This window comes from Schistocerca cancellata, chromosome 4, assembly GCF_023864275.1.
Source record: "Schistocerca cancellata isolate TAMUIC-IGC-003103 chromosome 4, iqSchCanc2.1, whole genome shotgun sequence".
Taxonomy (NCBI): domain Eukaryota; kingdom Metazoa; phylum Arthropoda; class Insecta; order Orthoptera; family Acrididae; genus Schistocerca; species Schistocerca cancellata.
The window spans coordinates 596,653,284-596,673,906 of NC_064629.1; positions in this window are offsets into that span (position 1 = coordinate 596,653,284).

Sequence of the window (20,623 nt, forward strand, 5' to 3'; positions counted from 1 at the left end):
TTTTGAGAGGAAATAGGAATATTCCACAAACCAAATCATATTAAGAGAGAAATGACAATAATGCTGTATACTTCTGCAACTCTAAAAACTATGAAATTGTACTTTTTTGTAACTTACAACTACAAATTTGTTATAAATTATAAATAAAATATATGTTGTATAAAAAGGCACAGTTGCAAAGTCAGTTAAATGAAGTTTTGCAGTGAAAGAACTCTTGTATTCGTAAATTCTGAGGACTTGGTCCTTTTTTTTTTAATGCAAAAATTGCTGCCAAGTAGCAGAGTGGAACGAAGTTTATGTTAAACTCAATGCCAGTGGGAATTGTCTTCAGAAATGATTCAGTTGTTAAAATTAAAGACAGAAATGTCTAACCCCAAGTGGGAATTGTCTTCAGAAATGATTCAGTTGTTAAAATTAAAGACAGAAATGTCTAACTCCAAACTATATTCTTCCATATTGTCGACCAGTTATACATATCATATCAGTAAAATGCAAAGTTTTGTTAACATTAATCATCACAATTCTACTAGGGCATGACTGATAGCAATGTGTTTAAGAAAAATATACTGTCCTGACAACTGGAATATAGATATAGACGGAAACAACATGCCATAGGTTATTTTTTCCGGTATTTTAATATCTTTATCACAATTTCCTTGAAAATGGAATCATTAAATCCAGTATTCATCATAATTTGGTAGGTGAAATGAAAGTAGTTCTGCAAATTTTAAAATGTGTTTAGTGTCAAATGAGTAACGTTAACAAAACCCTTGCATTTTACCGATATAAAGAACCATTTACAAATATTGTCAGCTCAGTGCAGTCACATCAATATGGTTTTTGGGAAAAAAAGCTCTTTGATCACCTATTTTTAAAAAAATCCCGCACCTATCGTGTATACAGAAACTAAATGAGAAGTTAAATTTAGCATTAGATGTGACTAATGGTTTCCCTGATGTCACATAGCAGAAAAGTCAGACTGGCACTATTCTCTCTCCCTGGTGAGATTGAAAATCGCGAAAGTGTGTTTGGAGGTCATATTCAATAACTCTTGCTAACAGTACTGGAACAGCTATAAACACACTGATGCAATTTTTCAAAGATATTTGTAATTGGTTGCCAGTATGGAGGATATGCTTTGGCATTAGACATTTAAGTCATTAATTTTCACAACTGAATCATCTCTGGATGCAGTTCCCTACCTCTGTCGAGGTTAACATGGATTCCATACCACGCTGCTACTTGGAGGCATACCACACTGTGGCACTGATGGCCTCGCTATTTGGTCCATCCCCCAAATCAATCAACCAACCAACCAATCAACCAACCACACTTCACGCTGGTATTTGGAGCCAATTTAGCATAAAAAAAATTGACCCTCACTATCTTCGAACCTCTGTGACTACATTACTTTGTTTACCTGACTGAGCCACTGTGACATTGAAGTAATTAGCTCCCAAATTTATAATTTACAAAGCATATTGTGAGCTCTTTTTTCCAAAAAATGGCAGGTTCACATTTACAATGAAAATAAAAACATCAATAGCTTCCAAAATTGCAGTCAATATATCAGTTGAGGATAAAATGAGCTGCTCCTTTAATTCGTCTCCAAAAATGGCTGCCACAGTTTAGCATCTTGACCGATTACAGAAGATGATATGGGGTCTTTTTCCTTTTTGACATAGCATGTACACATCATAATGATGTCACGCTTGTCCCTACCAATGTGCAATAAGACTCACATGGCTGCACTGATTTTTTGGACCAGAAATTGGTATCACATGATTAGCTACTGTACACCATATGTGCCTGTCTGCAATGACAGATGAACATCTGACATGGAACTTTATGCACGAGTGGAATATGACTGTTTATTCACATGCACTACATAAATTACTGAGTATACTAAAATGACTGACTGCTATAAAATGAAAAATATGGTGCTAAGTATATTTCAGGTGTGTTTGAGAAAGAGCATGATTCCTATTTTTGTAATTAGACTCAAGATTAAACAGTAGTCAACAATTTTGACGTATGTGGGTAAGTTAATTACTAATGTGCATTAAATATTGAGAAATTTCTCGCAAAATTAATACCAGGACATCGTACCATACACTACACGTACATTGGGGATTACTTTAAATACATTTATACTGATATTTTAAATGTAATTATTGCCCTGTGACCATAAATTAATGTTGTATAATACACTCCTGGAAATTGAAATAAGAACACCATGAATTCATTGTCCCAGGAAGGGGAAACTTTATTGACACATTCCTGGGGTCAGATACATCACATGATCACACTGACAGAACCACGGGCACATAGACACAGGCAACAGAGCATGCACAATGTCGGCACTAGTACAGTGTATATCCACCTTTCGCAGCAATGCAGGCTGCTATTCTCCCATGGAGACGATCGTAGAGATGCTGGATGTAGTCCTGTGGAACGGCTTGCCATGCCATTTCCACCTGGCGCCTCAGTTGGACCAGCATTCTTGCTGGACGTGCAGACCGCGTGAGACGACGCTTCATCCAGTCCCAAACATGTTCAATGGGGGACACATCCGGAGATCTTGCTGGCCAGGGTAGTTGATTTACACCTTCTAGAGCACGTTGGGTGGCACGGGATACATGCGGACGTGCGCCGGCCGGAGTGGCCGTGCGGTTCTAGGCGCTACAGTCTGGAACCGCGTCACCGCTGCGGTCGCAGGTTCGAATCCTGCCTCGGGCATGGATGTGTGTGATGTCCTTAGATTAGTTAGGTTTAAGTAGTTCTAAGTTCTAGGGGACTGATGACCACAGCAGTTAAGTCCCATAGTGCTCAGAGCCACATGCGGACGTGCATTGTCCTGTTGGAACAGCAAGTTCCCTTGCCGGTCTAGGAATGGTAGAACGATGGGTTCGATGACGGTTTGGATGTACCGTGCACTATTCAGTGTCCCCTCGACGATCACCAGTGGTGTACGGCCAGTGTAGGAGATCGCTCCCCACACCATGATGCCGGGTGTTGGCCCTGTGTGTCTCGGTCGTATGCAGTCCTGATTGTGGCGCTCACCTGCACGGCGCCAAACACGCATACGACCATCATTGGCACCAAGGCAGAAGCTGAAGACGACACGTCTCCATTCGTCCCTCCATTCACGCCTGTCGCGACACCACTGGAGGCGGGCTGCACGATGTTGGGGCGTGAGCGGAAGACGGCCTAACGGTGTGCGGGACCGTAGCCCAGCTTCATGGAGACGGTTGTGAATGGTCCTCGCCGATACCCCAGGAGCAACAGTGTCCCTAATTTGCTGGGAAGTGGCGGTGCGGTCCCCTACGGCACTGCGTAGGATCGTACGGTCTTGGCGTGCATCCGTGCGTCGCTGCGGTCTGGTCCCAGGTCGACGGGCACGTGCACCTTCCGCCGACCACTGGCGACAACATCGATGTACTGTGGAGACCTCACGCCCCACGTGTTGAGCAATTCGGCGGTACGTCCACCCGGCCTCCCGCATGCCCACTATACGCCCTCGCTCAAAGTCCGTCAACTGCACATACGGTTCACGTCCACGCTGTCGCGGCATGCTACCAGTGTTAAAGACTGCGATGGAGCTCCGTATGCCACGGCAAACTGGCTGACACTGACGGCGGCGGTGCACAAATGCTGCGCAGCTAGCGCCATTCGACGGCCAACACCGCGGTTCCTGCTGTTTCCGCTGTGCCGTGCGTGTGATCATTGCTTGTTCAGCCCTCTCGCAGTGTCCGGAGCAAGTATGGTGGGTCTGACACACCGGTGTCAATGTGTTCTTCTTTCCATTTCCAGGAGTGTATATATATATATATACACACACACACTACGGAGGCTCGTTTTATAAAACAAACATAATGAACAGGGAATAGATTATTTAAACAGTGACAATCATCATCATAACAATCTCGTTGTTGGTGATCTTATCTTCAGTGCGAAGACTGGTTTGATTCCGCTCTGCATTGTACTCTAAGCCATGTAGGCCACTTAATCTCCAAATAACTACTGCAGCCTACATAGTTTCTAGCCCACTTACTGTATTTGGCATAAACAATGTAAAACTAAGTAAATTCCAGCGGCAAATACAAAATTATTTGTTGTGCTGCCTAACAGAGGGAAGCAAATTATTTGTGGGAATTTCAATGTAGATTTTATGAAAGAGTCCAATGGAAAGCTTGACCTTGAAGTATTACTTGGTTCTTTCAGTTTGATGACAGTCATTGATTTTCCTATTTGGGTAGTTCAGGAGAGCAGCACACTGATAAATAATGTTTTTATAGACCGAGCTAACTTTAATGAAATAAAAACTTTTCCTGTTAAGAATGATCTGTCTGATCATGATACAGAGCTAGTTACGGTATATGACATAGCTCCATATACTAATGCAAAAGAGTCCTCCAAAATAGTGCGTTCAATTGATGATTTAACAACTGAAAATTTCAGAGTCAAACTTGTAACAGACTGGTGGTGGTTAGTGTTTAACGTCCCGTCGACAACGAGGTGATTAGAGACGGAGCGCAAGCTCAGGTTAGGGAAGGATTGGGAAGGAAATCGGCCGTGCCCTTTCAAAGGAACCATCCCGGCATTTGCCTGAAACGATTTAGGGAAATCACGGAAAACCTAAATCAGGATGGCCGGAGACGGGATTGAACCGTCGTCCTCCCGAATGCGAGTCCAGTGTGCTAACCACTGCGCCACCTCGCTCGGTTGTAACAGACTGGGATGAGGTGTACAGGGAACCCAATACTAATTTAAAATTTAACTTATCTCATTACACCTTTGTAAGAATATTTGAAAACAGTTTCCCTAAGAAAACAGTGAAATATAATTGTAAAAAACCATTTAAAAAGCTGTAGCTTACTAAAGGTATAAGGACATATTGTAAAGAGAAAAGCGAAATTTCTCATATTTCAATAAGGAGTAATGGTTCAAAAACCATCGCTGCAGAATTCACATAGGGAGTAATGATCCAGAAACAGTGAAACATTATAAAAGCTACAGCACTGTATTAAGAAAAGTTATTAAAAAGTCCAGAAGTATGTGCATTATGTCTGACATTAGCAAATCTGATAATATAATTAAAACAATTTGGAATATTGTTAAAATGGAAACAGGGCAACCGAGAGCATAGGACGACTGTATTTCTATCAAACTCAGTGAAAAGTTTGTTAACAAAAGCCAGAAGTAGAAAACATTTTTAATAATCATTTTAAGTGTTGTAGAGAATATAGGATCCAGCTATTCATTAGGAAATGCAAGACTGTATATGGAATAGGCAACAACTATGCAATTTGTTAAAACTGAAATTCAACCCACCTCTTCTAATGAAATTAGGAAAATAATAAATGCACCCAAAAGTAGAAGCTCACATGGAATTGATGGCATTTCCAACAGAGTACTAAAGACTTGTTACCAACAGATACGTGGGATTCTTAGCCACATATGCAGTAGTTCAGTGAAACAGGGCATTTTTCCAGATAGACTGAAATATGCTATTGTTAAACCATTGCATAAAAATGGGGATAGATCTGATGCTAACAATTGCCACACAATCTCAATTCTGACCACTTTATCCAAAATTCTTGAAAATGTAATGTATTCATGAGTAGCTTCATATATTTGTAAAAATGAAGTACTAATAAAATGTCAGTTTCGTTTTCAGAAAGGCTCTGCAGCAGAAAATGCTATATTTGCTTTCACTGATCAAATGTTAAATGCTTTAAATGAATGAATATCACCCACTGGGATATTTGGTGATCACTCAAAGGCTTTTGATTGTGTGAATCATGAAATCCTTCTAGATAAGTGTAAGTGTAGTGCCATGAGTGGGCCAGAGTACAAAGGGTTTAATTCATATTTAACTGGAAGAATGCAGAAGACTGAAATTATCAGTAAGGCAGTCTGAAAAATCAGCAGATTCCTATAACTGGCGAGGTATCTAGAATGGTGTCCCGCAGGGTTCAGTCTTCTTGAGTCCCATATTGTTCTTAACATATATTAATGACTTTCCGCACTATATGCATGAAGATGGAAAGCTAGTTTATATGTTGATGATGTAGGTATAGTAATCACACCCAGTAAACAAGAATCAGCTGAGGAAATTGCTAACAATGTCTTTCAGAAAATTATTAAGTGGTTCTCTGCTAATGGACTCTCACTAAATTGTGAGAAAACATGGTACATGCAATTCTGTGCAGTAAATGGCATAACATCATTGATAAATATAGAATTTGAACAGAAGTCTGTTGCTAAGGTCGAATATTGAAAATATTCTATGTATGTGCATTGATGAGAAATTAAATTGGAAGAAACACGTTGATGATCTGCTGGAGTAGTTAGCTTCAGCTTCTTGTGCTATTATGGTTATTGCAAAAATTTGGTGTTAAGCATATAAGTGAATTAGGGTACTATGCCTATTTTCATTCACTGCTTTCATATGGTATCATATTTTGGGGTCATTCACATTAAGAGAAAAAATATTCATTGCACAAAAGTGTGTAATCAGAATAATAGTTGGAGCCCATCCAAGATCACCTTGCAGACATTTATTTAAGGAAGTTGGGACATTCACAGTACCTTCACAAGATGTGTATATACTTATGAAATTTGTTATTAATAATACATCCCAGTACAAAAATCATAGCGATGTGCATAGCTACAACGCTAGAATAAAGGATGATCTTCACCATTCTGGGCTAAATCTGTGGCACAGAGATGGGTGAATTATGCTGAATTATGCTGCCACAAATATCTTTGATCATTTGCCAAATATCATTAAAAGTCTGACACATAGACAACCAGCATTTATAAAAAACTTAAAAGTATTTCTGGATGACAACTCCTTCTACTCAATAGATGAATTTTTAAGTATGAAGTAGTACTGTAAAAAAGTTAATTACATTGTGTAAAGGAAACTTATGATAAAATGACATCTTCCACATCATTATGAAGTGTTGTATTTCTGATCTAACGAAGAAATATTAATGTAATGTAATGTAAGGTAAACATCAAACAAAAAATGACAAGGAAAGCAAGTGAAGTCAGAATAAGTAAGAGATATGGGAATAGGCAAGTGTAGCACACCTATAGTGTTGTTAAAACTACTTTGTACTTGACAGTTCGCTGAGCAGCCATGCAATGTTGCCAGCTGCCACTGTGCACAGGCTTCCGCTAGTGCAGTACCATAGAAGTTCTGAAATAACTTACTCACGGTGTGGGAAGGCAGCACACATACCGCCAGTTAGGGATGGTAGCTGTTACATTTTCGTCTTGTGCCATGAATTTCGCAAGAAATCATAAAACTCAAAATACCAAGACATTGAAACCACTACCACCACTAAAAGTACAGATTGTGTTGCTATTTACGGTCACTCAACTTGTTCTGTGTTCGACAGCTAGAAAATGCTGTTTACATCTGTGTCGCTGGAACTTTCAGATGACTCCCCGATGGCAATAATTAATTCAGAAACACAGTCTTCCAATATACATTCGTCTTTCCATGATTCCTGAATATCACCTTTTGTATTAGCTGCAACATTGCTCCATTTTCCACAGTTACTTCAGAAACAGCTTCTTGTAAAAGTCTTTCCACTTCTGAAATCGCGAATTCTTGTTTTTACATGCTATGTACCCCTTGATTTGGTCACATATGAGCTCTATATCATTAAAGTGACAGTGATAGACTGTAACCTAATTACATAATGTCCTAGCTTGTTGGTAGCTTCGTGTACCACGTGTGTTGGATGGCGAACTTATGTTGTGGCATAAGTTCTTGTAGTTCCACTTTCTTCATTCTGTCATCGAATTTAATATTATTTCGTAGTAGCCACTATGTCATTTCTTCTTATCTAGAAGATGTCGTTGCTGGTTTGTCCTTTACAACAGTGTGGTATGGCACTATGTCAATAATAATGTATGACAGTTGCTCGAAATTGGGTAACAGCGAATTTTCAAACTGTCGTAAAAAGACAGCCTTGTAGATAGGGCAACCACAGCTACAGGTAGTCATTTTGGGTATTAAAAACCGCTTCAGCTGTATTTAGTCCTTTATTATTGGATCACTACCAGTTTCGTGGCACCAAAAGGCACATCTTCAGGTGAACATATGACTAAAAATGACGCTCTAATGTTTTGGTCGTGTGTTCAGCTGATGATGTGGCTTTTAGTGCCACGAAACAGGTAGTGATCCAATAATAAAGGACTAAATACAGCTGAAACGGTTATTAATACCCAAGATGACATTGTAAAAAGGTGGTGTGTTTCGTTTCAATTACGAAAATCCGAGGTTTTCTTTTATCTGAAAATGTGTAAACAGCCAGGAACAAACTCACAGGCTGTACCTGGATGAACAACAATAATTCTGCTTCCTTTGCCCACATGTTCTGCAATTCCTTGTTGTGAACTGTCCAACCAAGCTGTTTTCAGCTTTTGACCAGAATTCACTCTCGTTTGATCTGGCCACACTAAATCATTGAAATTAATGTCCTTTACCATCCGTAAAAATCGACATCGCCATGCAGCAATATCTTGTCATTCCAAGAGTATCTTTCGACCAGTTACTTTTTCGTAATTGAACCCCATGTTTAATAATACCAACCGAAGTGAGGACTTCCTGCCAACAAAAAGACCAGCTTGCTTAAGCGTTGCATGCAGTTACTGGAACATTGGACGCTCTCAACGGTAATAATATGCATACAAATGTATTTGTATCACATCCTGTAAGAAGTAATGAAGATTTGTCACACGTTTCTTGGTGCATCGTTTTCTCCCCAGACTTCCTGGACTTGGTGGGTCTGAAATAAAATTTGATGGTCCAGAATGTGTATCCATCGCAGTCCTCTAGATTATCCTATTAATGGCAATAAGCCTATTAATGGCAATAAGAGGTCCTCCATTCTCCCTTTCCACCTCAAATTATTGTCTTACGTTGCAGACGTGTTCACAAACTTGTTCTCACAGTGGTATTCCTTGTCCGACTTTCTTCAAAAATTGTATTGTATTGTGTCTTTACTGATCCATTCAATCATTCAGTGTACAGTAGTGTACAACATGATGTGGGATAAGTGAAGCAAATGTTGAAAAACTCATACACATGCAACGTTGTTACTCATAGTATACAACACACTGAAGGTATATTACACATGTGTTCTTACTCAATCATTCAATATACAGACGTGTACAACGTAATAAAAAATATGTAGACACATAACACTCATTCACTTAGTATACATCTCTTTTTTTTGTATATCACACTGAAGAAAGTCTTGTATACTGTAGACAATGTTTTGTTAACAGTGCTATCAAAGTTTTTAAAACTTAGCTCATTCTTGAATAATTTCTATATCTTACAGAAAATGTTTATAAAATTTGATTTCTACACAATTAACACTATTAATTTTCAGTTTAGTTGAACGAGGAGCCAACCTTAACAGTCTCTTCGATCTTGTGTTATGGTGGTGACTATCCAGGTTCTGAGTCAGTCTACTGAGTTTTCGTTTAATAAAGGAGAGCAGTTCAAAAATGTGCTGACTACGGAGAGGCAGTATGTTTAATTTTTTAAAGGGTGATTTACAGTTTTGCCTTTGATGCGTGTTCAGGATTGTTCTAATCGCTTTTTTTTTGCACTTTGAATAATTTCACTGATTTGGTACTATGACACCAAAAATGATTCCTAACTTATTACTGAGTGGAGAAGAGCATGACACATACAAGTCAACGTGCTGATATTTAGTGCATCCCTCACTGAGTGAAGCATAAAACAGACTTCTCTTATCTGGGAACTAGTCATGTCACTGTGGCTTTTCCATGTGAGTGTCTCCATGATGTGAATCGTTAAGAATTTTGTCTCATTGGGAAATTCAACATTGCTGTCACATGATGTTACTGTTGGAACCTAGGGAGTTCTGAATGGTGTGTAAGGTTAAACATACTGTCTTTTTTATACTGAGGAGCAGAATCTTTCATGGTGGTCATGAGTCTATTTGGTCAGTATTTCTGTTGATTGCTGCCTGGAGAGATTCAGCTGTATTTGAGATATGGACATTAGTGTTATTGGCAAACTAAAATGCCCTACTAGTTGGTAGGGTGGAGGGGAGGACCGAAAACTGAGCCCTGTGGCACACCATGTGTAGATGAGTGGACCACATTCAGGATACTGGACTGATTTACTGTATTTATATAAACATAATACTGTTTTCGATCTTTAATATAACTACTGATACGGTAACGGGCAGTTCCCAATATCCCATCCAATCCAACATGTCAAAATCATGTTGTGGTTACCACTGCATCAAAAACCTTTGAGAGGTCAAGAAAGACCCCAATAGCTGGGCATTTCTTGTCTTCCAGGTGTAGGATAGAATGACGGAATTCATATATTGCGTCAGTAGTTGTATTATTTTTGGAAACAGTACTTAGCAGAAGAAAGAATGCCATTATTTTTTCCAGGAAATGAGTTTAGTCTGGCAGCCATTGCATACTCAAATATTTTACTGAGTACTGAGAGCACTGCATCTGGATGGCACTTGCCAGGCTCTTCTTTAGATCCCTTTTTATGTATGGGTGTATATACAATGTCATAGCCACTCCCTGATCTTATTCAGTCTGTATATTAAGCAAACAATAAAGGAAACAAAAGAAAAATTTGGAGTTGGAATTAAAGTCTGGGGAGAAGGAATGAAAACTTTCAGGTTTGCCAATGACACTGTAATTCTGCCAGAGACAGCAAAGGACTTGGAAGAGCACTTGAATGGAATGGACAGTGTCCTCAAAAGAGGATATAAGGTAAACATCAACAACAGCAAAATGAGGATAATGGAATGTAGTCGAATTAAATCACGTGATGCTGAGGGAATTAGAGTAGGAAATGAGACACTTAAAATAGTAGATGAGGTTTGCTACTTGGACAGCAAAGTAACTGTTGCTGGTCGATGTAGAGGGGATATAAAATGTAAACTGGCAACAGCAAGAAAGGCATTTCTGAAGAAGAGAAATATGTTAACAAGGAGTATAGATTTAAGTGTCAGGAAGTCTTTTCTGGAAGTGTTGTGTGGAGTCTACATTCCATACAACATTTTCAGAAAAGACTTCCTGACATTTAACAGATCACCCATAGCAAATAACGAAGGATGTATCTGTATAAACTAGGGAAAAAGTATATAAACTGTTGGTAATACCAGTTGAAAGCGAATATCAAAAGATCGTAATTCCCAAAAAAGTGGACATCGGCATAAATCGTAAAAATGTATACAGATTCTACACTAAACATCCATAATGCGGACGTGGCTCCATAAATGCAGACATATGGTGGCCATAAATCCAGTTTATTATTCAAATACTCCTACTTTTTTCTTCATAATCCCCCAGCCTCTGACTTCATTTCCTAATAATAATAAATTGCTCAAATTCTTCAAAGGTAGGTAAAATTTAGTTTGTACATTTGAGTTTTTACTCTCTTCTTATTTGTACATTTAAGATGCATTAAAATATTCTCACATATTTTTTGTCTCACACAATTAGAAATATTCACTTAAATTTGTCTTGGCAACTAATTATACAGTTATTGTCAGCATACTTCAGTTAACACCCATGTTATTATACATGATTATTATGCACAGAAATCAAAACAGGTAGCGGTTTACTTTGTAGGTCCAACATGTTTTTCACTTGCATAAATTGATATACATGTGAACAAATATTCATCAGAATACGTAATTTCATTTTCCCATAACATACAAAGTTAAATTATAGAATTAATGTACAGGGTTTTACAGAAAAATATATAACAATAATATAAATAGCAGAGTTATTACAGTCATTTACTTAACATAAAACTGCAAAGCTTAATTTACAAACCCTGCAAACCGCTTCTTTCTTGCTTAGATTTTCACATTATCATTCAGAATTTTTTCTAAGGAATAATAGCTGTTCAGTAATAACAATTTTAGTAGCTTTTGTTTCAGTTGCCCTAGGTCTATGCCATGGATTGGTTTCAGTTTTAGAATGTTGTAAATCTTCATGCCCATGTATTCTGGGGTTTGTGCATGTAGGTTTAACCTATGAATGGGAAGCATGAAATTCCCCATGTTCGTAGCACTATATTGATGTATAAAATTATTGTCTTTGAATAACTTAGATTATTGTGTATAAAAATAATTAGATCATAAATGTAGCTTTAGATTACACATTTTCTAACAATTGATTTCTGTAATTTTAATGTTCTAATCACTTTGCTTGTGTTACCAAAAACAAAATAATGTCATATCTTTTAACTGGTTCAAAATAGCTGTGGTAAACTACTTACCTCGTCTCCACACTAGTTGAATATGACAGAGTTTTTCATTTGCAAAGGTCAGGGTGTTTAATGTAATTGATAGGTACTTTAAGTACGAAGACTAGGATGAATTTTCGTCCAGATGCATTCCTAAAAATTTTTTACACTGACACCTTCTTTCAGTTCTTGGTTTGTATAATTTTTGTTGGTTTCATTTACCTTAGAGTTTTTAGTTGTAACCTGGAGTATAAGTTTTTTTCCACTATTCTTTTTCTATACATTTGGTTGGACCCAGTTTTCTGAGCTGTCTAGTAAATTTGTGACATTTGAGGGAATTTGTTCTGAGTCATTTCTTTTGACCAGGGCACAAGTATCATTGGCAAAGAAAACTGAATGTGAATTTATGTTTAGGAGTCTCTCGTTTACATAAACTATAAACAAATTTGGGCACAGAACTCAAATGTGTGGAACACCTTTTGAAATAATTATCCATTCAGACAAGGAATTTCCCTTGCTTGATGATATAACTACCCCTTCCTTTCCGTTTGTGAGATATGACCTAAACCACCCTAATGGACAACTCACAGTTCTGTATATTTTCATTTTACACAGGAGCAAGTGATGGTTTACATTATCAAATGTTTCTATGAGATCACGGTATAATCCTGCAACTTTTATTGATTTGTATAAAGGCCGGGTTCACACACACTACTAATGTGGCGCAACAGTAGACTTGGCCAATGTTTCTGTGTTTCGATATAGTGTATCGATACGTGGAACTGTTTCAGTGTTTCGGAACGGCTGTGGTTCACTGTTTCATAACAGTGGTGTTTCATTCCGCCCCTGTCTCGGACAACCGGACCAGATTCGATCTCAAGCCAGGCACAGAAACTGTATCATTGTTTCAAAATAAGGCTGTTTCAGTCCACCTGTGCTTGGAACGGACTAATTGTATCGAAACAGTGATGTTTCATTCCGCTCTGTGTCGGACGAGATTCGGGTTCGGCACAGGTACTGAAACACAACATAACACTTCATGAAACACTTTCAAGAGTGTCGAAATCTTTTTGACAAGCAATAGCATGAAGGTTAAGATACCCGAAAATAGAGCTTCGTTTCTAGCTGACTGTCCTATTACGAATTGGCGTAACATCTGCTTTATAAACACTAACCAAACAATAAAACAACGCATACTATTCACATTCAAAATAATAAATATGTGAAAATCATTCAGTTAAATTACACTTTTTTATAACATACGCTTCTCTGTTCATGTACAGTAATCACATTAAGAAACGCAAGTAAGCCAACAACATTTTGAATAAAAAAAGGCGTAGAGTGACAGTTATTAGACATATACATGAATTTGATGTAGGTATAATTGCAAGCAATCTGTTTGACGTATCACTGATAGTGTAATGGTGAACGTGAAGGGCTGGGCAGCATGGTGAATTTATACTAATTGTTCGAAACACCTTGAAAGACAAAATTTTTTTCTGTTTCTATTTTGTTATTTATTCGAATTATTTGGCGTTATTTGTGAGTCTATAGTCACTGTGCCTATTATCTACAATGATCCCTTTGCGTGAATGGAAATTAGCAGGATGGGTATATTACCCATACTAACAGAATATGGGAATCCCAGTAGCATATCCATTGTTTCAGCAGTTTGCTCCCACCTCCAGTTCCGTTCGTGGTGGTTCTTCTGTCTTCAGCTATGGCTGTCCTCAGCCAATTGAAAAGTGTGAAAGTATCACGACACGAAAGCAGCGCATTTGCTGCAGGAAATACGAAACTGCCAAGCGCCTAAGTGATAGTTTCATGCTTTCTGCGATATGATTAGCGCTCTCGCACCTCATTTGTGTTTATATGGACATACTTATAGAGTTGACATTCAAGATGATAAAATGTGTAAGTTTATTAGTTTACAAAACACAAACTGTTTCACTGTTTCGAAACAGCGTATCGAAACATTACATTGTACTGTTTCATTTGTTTCGAAACAGTTACGTGTTTCAGTTTGCCCATCTCTAAGGCACAGCTTGTGGCTTTCTCTAGTTGCATCATGAGCTGCCATTCACACAGGATGCCACAAATTCTATGTGGTTGCACAGCTTTCAATATGGCGTCAACTGTAATCATATGTCACGGGTATGAATGTTATTGTGCAGGTTGTGACATTAGAACTGTGACAGGTGTTAAATACAACGAAGGTGAGAAATGTTGGATCCGAAGATAGATATCGCACAAAGATAAATCAGGGGTCACAAACACATTTATAAAAGAAATAACACTTGGAGACGAAAATGTTGTCTGCAATGGCAAACTAACCAACAGCTGGTATGTAAATATCATCTGCAGACGTGCCACTCTTCGAAGATTTTAGACTATTATTGTATTCGTTTGTATAAGCATTTCAAATAAATAATTTTTAGTTTAGCAGCTGCCACATCACACTTGGGAGCCTTTTCCTTCATATAATCCACAATTTATACAATGCTTCATCTCACAAATCAAGAAGTTTATACAACTTGCTTTTTTGCTTACATATATTAAGTTTATTTATAAATGCATCCAAAAATCTTTTAAGATTGTGGAGTACATCATTGGTTTGCACACACACACACACACACACACACACACACACACTCTGCTGCTGCAGAAAATCAAACATCGGCTGCTGTTCTTGTAGTTCCAGAGGTCACGAAAGTGCACCTGTCGACCATTGTTTTCACTGTTTTCAGTAATAAAATGAAGACATACTGCTATCGAATGGAGTATAGCAGCAATTAAGGTCGATTCACACTTAACGGAACGTCTTCATCGCGTCACGGAACGTCAATTGCCATAAGATCGTCTGAGCATTCGCACTACCCGGAACGTCAACGTAACATCCTGTGACGTGACAGAAGTTTCTCACCAGTGTGGCTTTGTTTATTTGCAGTTTGTGTTACGACTGACTAAGGAGCTACCGGAAGCGAGAAGATGCTTAAATTCAATTTAAGAAGTTTGGCAGTGATTGCGATAGCACTTGATGTAGAAGAAGAAATGCAGCAGAGGAGGATGTGGGTTAGAAATATGTTGAAACTTATAGACAGCAATGGAAAGCTCCATACATTATACAAGGAGCTGTAAGACCAGGAACAGTCTTTCTTCAAGTACTTTAGAATGTCGAAACAGCAGTTTTTTTCTTGATAAATAAGATCCAGTCCACGATTACAAAAAAGGCCTCGAGGTTCAGACAACCAGTATCACCATGGCAGAAGTTGATGGTGTGTTTAAGGTAAAATCAGTCAGATATTTCCATGAAAGAGTTTTTGCTGTCACTTCTGTTACAGACAGTTTGTCATAAACAACTTGGTATTAAACATATTTTTAAAGTTTGTCACCACATACACTTAAGTTACTGTACAGTTTTAGTTAATGCTATTCCACATGTGAAACTATGAGCAAAATACAAGTAACTGCGTCTGTTTCTTTTTTTCTCACTCTGTGTATTAATACAGTTTTAGTTCTCAAGAAGTACTTTGCGAAAAATAAGTGGTGTTATACAATACCTCTTGTTGTCAGTTTATAAATTTTTGACATTTGAACCAATATGGGATAGTTTCATGGGCGAGTCCAATTGAAGCAAACCGCTCAATAATCCAAGATTGCACCGTTTCACAAACATCAAAGTAAATAGCTTTGTAATATTCCTTTGGGGTACGGTGAGCTGGCTTCGTTGTTTTCATACTTCTTGGCATACTTCGATTTCGAGGAAGCGAAGGATGAACAACTTGTTAAGGTTTTTTCTTTTAAACACAATTCCCAAAAGTGTTCAAAACTATCACGCTTTCCAGTCAATATACAGGGTTATTACAAATGATTGAAGCGATTTCACAGCTCTACAATAACTTTATTATTTGAGATATTTTCACAATGCTTTGCACACACATACAAAAACTCACAAAGTTTTTTTAGGCATTCACAAATGTTCGATATGTGCCCCTTCAGTAATTCGGAGACATCAAGCCGATAATCAAGTTCCTCCCACACTCGGCACAGCATGTCCCCATCAATGACTTCGAAAGCATCATTGATGCGAGCTCACAGTTCTGGCACGTTTCTTGGTAGAGGAGGTTTAAACACTGAATCTTTCACATAACCCCACAGGAAGAAATCGCATGGGGTTAAGTCAGGAGAGCGTGGAGGCCATGGCATGAATTTCTGATGATGATCTCTACCACGACCGAGCCATCGGTTTTCCAATCTCCTGTTTAAGAAATGCCGAACATCATGATGGAAGTGCGGTGGAGCACCATCCTGTTGAAAGATGAAGTCGGCGCTATCGGTCTCCAGTTGTGGCATGAGCCAGTTTTCCAGCATGTCCAGATACACGTGTTCTGTAACGTTTTTTTCGCAGAAGAAAAAGGGGCCGTAAACTTTAAACCGTGAGATTGCACAAAACACGTTAACTTTTGGTGAACTGCGAATTTGCTGCATGAATGCGTGAGGATTCTCTACCGCCCAGATTCGCACATTGTGTCTGTTCACTTCACCATTAAGAAAAAATGTTGCTTCATCACTGAAAACAAGTTTCGCACTGAACGCATCCTCTTCCATGAGCTGTTGCAACCGTGCCGAAAATTCAAAGCGTTTCACTTTGTCATCGGGTGTCAGGGCTTGTAACAATTGTAAACGGTAAGGCTTCTGCTTTAGCCTTTTCCGTAAGATTTTCCAAAGCGTCGGCTGTGGTACGTTTAGCTCCCTGCTTGCTTTATTCGTCGACTTCCGCGGGCTACGCGTGAAACTTGCCTGCACGCGTTCAACCGTTTCTTCGCTCACTGCAGGCCGACCCGTTGATTTCCCCTTACAGAGGCATCCAGAAGCTTTAAACTGCGCATACCTTCGCCGAATGGAGTTAGCAGTTGGTGGATCTTTGTTGAACTTCGTCCTGAAGTGTCGTTGCACTGTTATGACTGATGATGTGAGTGCATTTCAAGCACAACATACGCTTTCTCGGCTCCTGTCGCCATTTTGTCTCACTGCGCTCTCGAGAGCTCTGGCGGCAGAAACCTGAAGTGCAGCTTCAGCCGAACAAAACTTTATGAGTTTTTCTACGTATCTGTAGTGTTTTGTGACCATATGTCAATGAATGGAGCTACAGTGAATTTATGAAATCGCTTCAATCATTTGTAATAGCCCTGTATGTTTTGCTTTGAATTGGAGTGAAAAAGTAATATCATTAGGGGCATATACATTCTCACTATGAAAAGGAATTCATATCACAAGAAAAAATTATTTGTCACTGTAAGGGATTAACATGATTAATATGTATATTTTCATATCTCAAGTTATTCCACTCTCCCCAAACTCTATCCATAAAAAAAGAGCCTAGCCTAGCTTGAAAGCAAGTCCCTTTTTAATATGATGTCAAGTCATTATAGACTTGGCTTTTTGGTTCTCTAAAATACTAGTCTTCAACATAAATAAGTCACAAATAACAACAGAAAATATTTTGGGTGTAAGGAATAGGTGATCATGTCAAAAATTTGGTTGGCAAGACAGAATTACATTTTCAAAAGACTTTTTATTTAATTCAGTTTATACATACAATCTACATTACAGGTTGTAACAAACGACACTGTTCAAGGTGAATTACCATTTATACCTTCCAGTGCTTGCTCCCTATCTAGGGCAGACACTATTCCATAAATTTCGTCTTTAGCTTTTATCTGTCACATTGCGGACAATGTTTTTATACTGGCACTTATTCCTGAAAGAACACTGTCAATATGATTTTCCTTTGGCTGTGTTGTTAGAATATTATTCATCAGAGAAGCTGACGCAGATTCTGCAATTCTCCTCTTCATGCCTCTTGCACCACACTTTTGCATATTGTTTCTGGCCTCGAATCACTGTCAATTTCACTGCCCAGAATAGGCAATGAAGACATATCCTTGTTTTCTTCCTCGTCTGAACAAATGTCAACAGTCACATTAGTAACTGTTTCCCACTCCTGCATGTATGGGCACAGGAAAGCCATAACCTCATCATATTTCCACGGCTTCTTCGGTATGGCAACTTGGCAACTTTTCATCTTTATACTAGCACATTTTCTAAATTGGTCTCTCAGTGACACCTATTGTCACTTGCATTCAGGGCCTGAAATCAGAGAACATATACAACCGTTAATAGAGTGCATAGAGTAGCCAAAAGCTTTTTTAAAAATGACTTAGGGACACTCCACACTTTTAACGAGAACACCAACTACGGTTTACTTTCTTTTATTTTTACAGCTTTCCAGGAATATGAGGTAGTTTTCATTTTCTATGTTGTTAAGCAGCACATAGGCTTATACTGTGCTAATTTTCTGCAGCACTTTTGAAGATGAAATGAGTTATTTCCTAACAACACTGTAACATAACTTTTGCTATATTTTATAGTATTGCTGCTAACAAATGAATGCAGTTGGCAGGTGTCTATAAAACATATTGTTGTTTAAAATTTTTTATGGGTGAACACACACTACAAAAATTTCAATTATAGCCTATACACAGCTGAAGAAACTTTATAAGCCTAATGTAGTAATGTATAAAACTGCAAACAAACATATTTGCATCCTATAGACCATTTCTGGCTCCAGTTATATATTAGAATAGGACAAACAGAGATTCTTTAAATGCTAGCTACCAGGATGATTGCCTATGTACTTCATTGTCACATAGCTTCATTTTTAGAAATGAATTAATTCAGCCAGTGACTCTATATTCTGTGATCCCTTTAAAGGTTTTTTGATAACTATCCAGTAAAAGGAAATAATAAAACTTTCAGAAATGTATCTCTCTCAAATTACAATTAATGCCCCACAAATGTGCCTTTATATATTAAAAGTGTTGCTTCCTTCTGTTGAAAACAGCAATAACACTTTTGTAATTTAAAACATGAGCCATATGTGCGGCCCCATGTCCGTTTTCCTTCACTGGAAAATGCCAAATTTTCTATACGCCGTGTTCTTTACAGAAGTATTAACAGAGTGGAATGTTTCGAAATTATGAAGCATGTCTTTTACTTTAAACTGTACAGCATATAAATTTCTGCTAAATTACCGAATACTATGTTCAGAAAAATACTGTAAATATTCACCACAAAAAATCTGAGAAACTGTATACTGTTCTAAACAGCATCCACGTGCAGTACACAATTTGACAAGTCCTGAAATGCTGGGTTCAAGTCAATACAACAAAAATTCGGTCAATTAAGACTGAGTATTTAAGTTGCTGGCGTTTGGAAAGCTTTAAAAAAAAACGTCGTATATAACGTTTTTACCATGGCACATTGCTTATGGTAGCCCACTCATAGATATTTATCATTGTACTGAAATCTTTCGCACATACATGTAAGTACCATTTAAAATTCAATTACTAGAATGGGTTTCATTTACCTGGACGCCCCATCTCTAATCCAATTTCCTTCCACAGTGATTCTTTCCTAAGGGAATCACTGTATCTACGATCGCTCATGTTGTACAGCTCTGAGTGTGAACGAACTAATTCTATTAAATAGTCCATTGTCTAAACAAAAAACAAAATAAAATAACAAGCACAGGAAGATACATGTAATTAGAATAAATAACAAAGCGAAAATTTGAGCAATAAAAAATTGATACTTACATAACCAAATCGTTTGTACTTCTCCTCTCTATAATCTCACTCTTTCCAAATATTTACATGGCTCGAGGAAACATGCAGGCGGTCCTTCGCAAGAACCAGCGATGTACACCACGTCGACTCGCCGTCATGAACGGGAAACATTCTCCAAAAGAATGCGTGACGGTGACGTTACGGAGACGTCCCGGGCTGGTGATGTCGTGTGTGGGCAGAGCCATTAGAAACGCAGGGGAAAATGCTTTGAATGTTTTGACATGGCGGTCGTGACGGAGACGTTCCGTTAAGTGTGAATCGACCTTTACTCACGAAGTAGAAATATCTCTGGACTGAGTATTGCGTTCTGCGCATGTCAACATTAACCTGTGACGGGATATCGCTGTTTGCTAATGCTTTCTGCAGAGTTCGGAACTTTATAATATTACATGAATTTGTTGCGTTTTCACCGTTTGCTTACTGGTAATAGTAATGTGAATTACTGTTGTTGCTACATGTGCAAAGACGAATGCACGAAAGGAGAAAAAACTTATGTTATATGAATACTGTGATGTACTGTGCTCTTTTTGCATTTAGAATAATTTTTTAAAAATCTGTTAATGTCTGTGCAGAATTTGTGTCATTTTTTGTTAGTGATGTACACAAATGGTTATTTAAATTCACAGCTCGAAAAATGATCAGTTTTTTT